This window comes from Aquarana catesbeiana, linkage group LG04 (assembly GCF_042186555.1).
Source record: "Aquarana catesbeiana isolate 2022-GZ linkage group LG04, ASM4218655v1, whole genome shotgun sequence".
Lineage (NCBI taxonomy): Eukaryota > Metazoa > Chordata > Amphibia > Anura > Ranidae > Aquarana > Aquarana catesbeiana.
Genome location: NC_133327.1, coordinates 271,386,645 through 271,392,790, shown reverse-complemented (window position 1 = coordinate 271,392,790; position 6,146 = coordinate 271,386,645).

Genomic DNA, 6,146 nt, shown 5'->3' with positions numbered 1-6,146 from the left:
GGAGATGACGGCAAGATATATACTGGCTGTACACTGTATAAATCTAGTATTTCTTTAACCGCTTGGCATCCGCGCTATAGCCGAATGACGGCTACAGCGCGGACCTACATTCCCGGGAGGACGTCATATGACGTCCTCCCCTGTGCACGCGGGCGCGTTGTGATCACCGAGTCACTGAGACTCGGCTGATCACCGATCTATGTAAGGGGCTGGTCCCGGCCCCTTACCATGTGATCAGCTGTCAGCCAATGACAGCTGATCACATGATGTAAACAAAAGATCGGTAATCGGTTTTTTTTTTTACTCACGCTGACAGCGCGAGTAGAAAAAAAAGCCGATCACCGGATCGGATGTGAGGGACATCGGTCCCCAAGTGGAAGAGGCACATCTGCCTCATCAGTGCCCAATAAAAGTGCCACCTAATAGTGCCCACAGTGCCACCTAATAGTGCCCACAGTGCCACCTAACAGTGCCCACAGTGCCACCTAACAGTGCCCACAGTGCCACCTAACAGTGCCCACAAGTACCACCTATCAGTGCCCACAAGTACCACCTATCAATGCCCACCTGTAGTGCCAATCAGTGCCACCTGCCAGTGCTGCCCATCACTGCCACCCATCAGTGCCCATCACTGCCACCCATCAGTGCCCATCACTGCCGCCTATCAGTGCCCATCACTGCCGCCTCATCAGCGTACATCAATGAAGGAAAAAAATTACCCGTTTAAAATTTTTTAAAACAAAATATAAAAAAATAAACTTTTTTTTAAAAAAAAATTCAGTTTTTTACATTTTTTTAATAAAAAGTAAAAACCGCAGAGGTGATCAAATACCACCAAAAGAAAGCTCTATTTGTGGTGAAAAAATGATAAAAATTTCATTTGGGTACAGTGTTGTATGACCGCGCAATTGTCATTCAAAGTGCGTCAGCGCCCAAAGCTGAAAATTGGTCTGGATAGGAGGGGGGTTTAAGTGCCCGGTAAGCAAGTGGTTAAGCACATCTGTCACAAAATACACCACATCATTTTTCCCTTTATGCGTTGTGGACAAGATTTCTGCTGTGCTTTTACACTCGCTCAGACCTTCAGACATGAGAGGGTTAATCTCTACAACAGCCAAAGCCCCTTGGCCTATAGGTTGTTCAGCAGACACCTCTCCTTGCACAGCAGCAACAGTGTCCACTACACTTTTACCCACAGAATTTTCTTCCAGCATTGCTATTAGTCTCTTGGCCAAATCATCCCAATAAGGTTCGCTCTGTTGCACTACATCCGCCCAATGAGACCTAGACAGACCAAAAGGCTCAACAGCATCTGAAACACTGCTCTGGTCAGTACTACATTTCTCAACACCATTATCACGAACATTATCATCTTTGTCAGAAATACGTTTCTCATTATCATTCCTGACTTCCACAGTTGCTAGGGGAAATGGCACACTTTCACCACTCTGCACTGACAATGCTTTATTAGCTTTATAAGGCCCTGCTGTTTCAGCAGGTTGCATTTACACCTTATTTAACCCAGCATTTTTACTCTCATCATTAAAGGGGTTGTAAACACTTTGTGCCGGTTCACAGTGGGACGACTTGTCAGGCGACTTAGCCGAAACATAGCCGTTGCTACGGACAACCGCTCTCCTCTTGAACTTCCGGTCAGCCTGTTGCTTTCTTCTGCTGCATTTACCCACGTGGCCACAGGGTGAAATGAAAGACTCTCGGGCCTCTTTGTGGGAATAGTGAACCACCTCTTCATAGCAGCCCCACCATCCAGACAACACTCCACTGGTTGCTCTCCCTGCAGAACTTCTCCAGCCCACTCCAACTGGCTGTAAGGGTTCCTCTTGAGCTCACCAGCCAGGACTCTCATCAGGATCATTCCACCATCCACCATAGGTCTCACGATTGGCCTTGGCTTTGTTGTTACGGGCAACAACGTGCATTTTTTTGTAGTAATAGAAACACAGTTCCTTCAGAATATTTTTTTGGCTTACTGTCTCCTTAAGGCTGAGACACAGCACACATCACTTTGCTTCACACAGCCAAAGCAACACTCACGGTTTCCGGCATGTGAGGATCTGGACCAGCACCATCCGTGCCCAAAGCATTTTCCTCCACCAATTGTAAGATTTCGGGGTGATTAGGTTCTAGTGGTGCATGCAGTTTTCCAGAAACGTGCCACTCCAGACTGCGTTTTTAGGGCATGGCAGTCTACTTTTATTTAAGGGTTAACGAAAAACTTAAAACAAACAGTAATCTTCCCTCGCAGGGGGTTCCACCATCAATGTATAAACAAACTATAGCCTCCTGGCTTACTCACTGTCAGCTTTGTGCTGTTTTGGTCACGGGCCACATCTGCCTGCTACAGACGTACACACAGGCTGCCACCTGCAGCCTTATGCCCCGTACACATGGTCGGACTTTGTTCGGACATTCCGACAACAAAATCCTAGGATTTTTTCCAACGGATGTTGGCTCAAACTTGTCTTGCATACACACGGTCACACAAAGTTGTCGGAAAATCCGATCGTTCTAAACGCGGTGACGTAAAACACGTACATCGGGACTATAAACGGGGCAGTGGCCAATAGCTTTCATCTCTTTATTTATTCTGAGCATGCGTGGCACTTTGTCCGTCAGATTTGTGTACACACGATCGGAATTTCCGACAACGGATTTTGTTGTCGGAAAATTTTATAGCAAGCTCTCAAACTTTGTGTGTCGGAAAATCCGATGGAAAATGTGTGATGGAGCCTACACACGGTCAGAATTTCCGACAACAAGGTCCTATCTCACATTTTCCATCGGAAAATCCGACGTGTGTACGGGGCATTAGACTCCAAGACCTCCTGTCTCTTTCTCCTGAGGCCGTCTCCTACTGGGACCCTACTGACCTCCTAGGCCAGACTTCCTGTCTGCCAGGTGGCGCTGTCTCCAAGTCTGAGCCCTGAGCTCTATCCCTGGGATGACTATATATCCAGCCCACAGGTGTGTAATTAGCATGCCTGCTTCTGCTACAATCAGATGTATATTGCTAATCCACAGCTTGATACAGGGTCGCCTCTCCACAGTCCCCCGCATGGCTTCTCGCAAACTGTAAACGGGACTTCTTATGACTTTCTTTCAACAATGGCTTTCTTCTTGCCACTCTTCCATAAAGGCCAGATTTGTGGAGTGCACGACTAATAATTGTCCTGTGGACAGATTCTCCCACCTGAGCTGTGGATCTCTGCAGCTCCTCCAGAGTTACCATGGGCCTCTTGGCTGCTTCTCTGACTAATGCTCTCCTTGACCAACCTGTCAGTTTAGGTGGATGGCCATGTCATGGTAGGTTTGCAGTTGTGCCATACTCTTTCCATTTTCGGATGATGGATTGAACAGTGCTCCGTGAGATGTTCCACGCTTGAGATATTTTTTTATAACCCAACCCTGCTTTAATCCTCTCCACAACTTTATCCCTGACCTGTCTGGTGTGTTCCTTGGCCTTCATGATACTGTTTGTTCACTAAGGTTCTTTAACAAACCTCTGAGGGCTTCACATAACAGCTGTATTTATATTGAAAATAAATTACACACAGGTGGACTCTATTTCCTATTTAGGTGACTTCTGAAGGCAAATGGTTCTCCTAGATTTTAGTTAGGGGTATCAGAGTAAGGGGGGCTGAATACAAATGAACGTCACACTTTTCACATATTTATTTGCAAAAAAAATTGAAAACCATTTATCATTTTCCTTCCACTTCACAATTATGTGCCACTTTGTGTTCACATAAAACCCCAATAAGGCTGGATTCACACCTATGCAGTTTTAGTGCTTTTTGCATTTTGCAGATTTGCACTAGAGTCAATTTAAAATTGTTTACTATGGAACACGATCTGTAGTCCAAATATGCAAAAAGCACAAAAAATGCCTAGGTGTGAATCCAGCCTTAAATACATGTGGAAAATTTCAAGAGGTATGAATACATTTTCAATGAACTGTATATTTTAAAGTGCTGCACCAACTGCTGACAATATATAAATCTTGAATCCCAATAAGCGTATATTGATTGGTTTGTGCGAAAGTTAAAGTGTCTACAATCTATGGGATAGATACTGGAATTTTTATTTATTTTTTTTAATACTAGTAATGGCGGCGATCAGCGACTTATAGCTGGACTGCGATATTGCCGTGGACAATCTGACACTTTGTGGGATCCAGTGACACTAATACAGTGATCAGTGCTAAAAATATACACTGTCACTGTACTGACACTGGCTGGGAAGGGGCTAAATATCAGGGGCGAGCAAAGGGTTACATGTGTGCCTAACCAGTGTATTTGTGTTTACTTTGTGGTGCTTTTACTAAGGCTCTGTTCACATCTTGTGCGTCCCGGATCATGGGCAGAATTGCTGCGATTCTGCCCGCTATCCAGAATCATGGCATATCGAGGGACGCCCTTATGATCCCAGTCACTTCCAATGGCACCCCGATCGCCCTACGAATCGCAGTAAAATCACGCAAACAGAATCGCGGTTCATCTGTTGCCCAAAAGAAATTCTAGAAGGGCTCAATGGCATCCCGCGATTTGACGTGATCTGGGACGCCTTGATGTGAACGGGGCCTAAGTGATGTGCTGGATTTTATTCCACCACATCCCTGCTGACAGGACAGATCTGCCTTGTTTACATAGGCAGAGCTCTGTTCTGTCTTTCTCCTTGCTGATCACTGGGTGCCGGTGTCCTGTCAGATTAGCTAACAGATGTGACGTTCCGTCAGGTTACTTACCAAAAATACTTACTGTGCATGCCACTGTCCACCGCTAGCAGATTTGCTAAACTGTCAGAACACCTGCAGTCAGAAGGCGGCAGCGGACATCTTGTTACACCCAGCCAAGTCTTGAATTTCAGACTCTTTATAGCAATCAAGTGAGCATTAATGCTTATATACAGTATTTTGAAACCCGTGAGACTGTTTTGATTTTTAACCACTTCAATACTGGGCACTTTCACCCCCTCCCTGCCCAGGCCATTTTTCAGCTTTCAGCGCTGTCACATTTTGAATGACAATTCGCGGTCATGCAACACTGTACCCAAAATAATTTTTATTAATTTTCTTTACACAAATAGAGCTTTCTTTTGGTGGTATTTAATCACTGCTGGGTTCTTTATTTTTTTACTAAAAATAAGAAAAAAGACAGAAAAAAAAAAAAAAAGTTTTTCTTAGTTTCTGTCAGTACATTTTGTAAAGTCATTTTTCTCCTTCACTGATGTGCGCTGATGAGGTGGCACGGATAGGCAGCACTAATCAGTGCCCTGGTCTCCCCTGTGAAGAGTTACCACTGATCGGCACTCCTCGCCACACACTCTGTCAGTGTGAGGCGAAAAGAGCTGATTAATGGCACTTCCGCATTTACATGCGACTGGTTGTGATTGGACACAGCCGATCACATGGTGAAAGAGCCGTGTCATGGGCTTTTTACAGAGATTGGGGTCACGCTGTGTCCTAGGAACATAGCGCGGCCACGATCGCCGGGCTGTGCGCCCGTTCTGGGGCACCATCATACGATGTCCACCCAGAACGAGAGCTACACCTCTCCTCCGTCATTGGATGGCGGGCAAGCAGCAAACGGTTAATTTTAAAAGCTTGCACTCAGAAGGTGGTGACGGCCATCTTAGTACACCCCGTACTGCTCAGCGCCTGTCAGATTGTTGGACGCTGCAATGTGCATACGCTAGCGGTGGAACGCATGCGCAGTAAATGTTTTTGGTGTGTCAGCTGGCGGAACGTCACTTCCGTTAGCTGATCTGAGGGAACACTGGGGGTCATCCATTGGCCGACACCCGCTGATCAGCTTGTGCTGTGACTAATCAGTGCAAGCAGCGTGCCCCCTACCCGGAAGTGCCGGATCACGTACTTGCACATATGTGAGAATGTTGGCAAGTGGAGAACTAATTGTGATCACTCATTCAGCTATCACCTGCAAGTGATTGGCTTTTGCATTACCAATTACATGCAAGTAGCTGCCTTCTGCAGCTAATCGCCAGGAACCACCGCTGGGGTTCTTGCATGTAATCGGCGTCAAGCCCATTTGCAGGTGTGAATGTTGTCTGTTAATGCTAGCTGTAATTAAAATAGGGTGACAGCCAGGACTGTGAGGCTGCAGGTC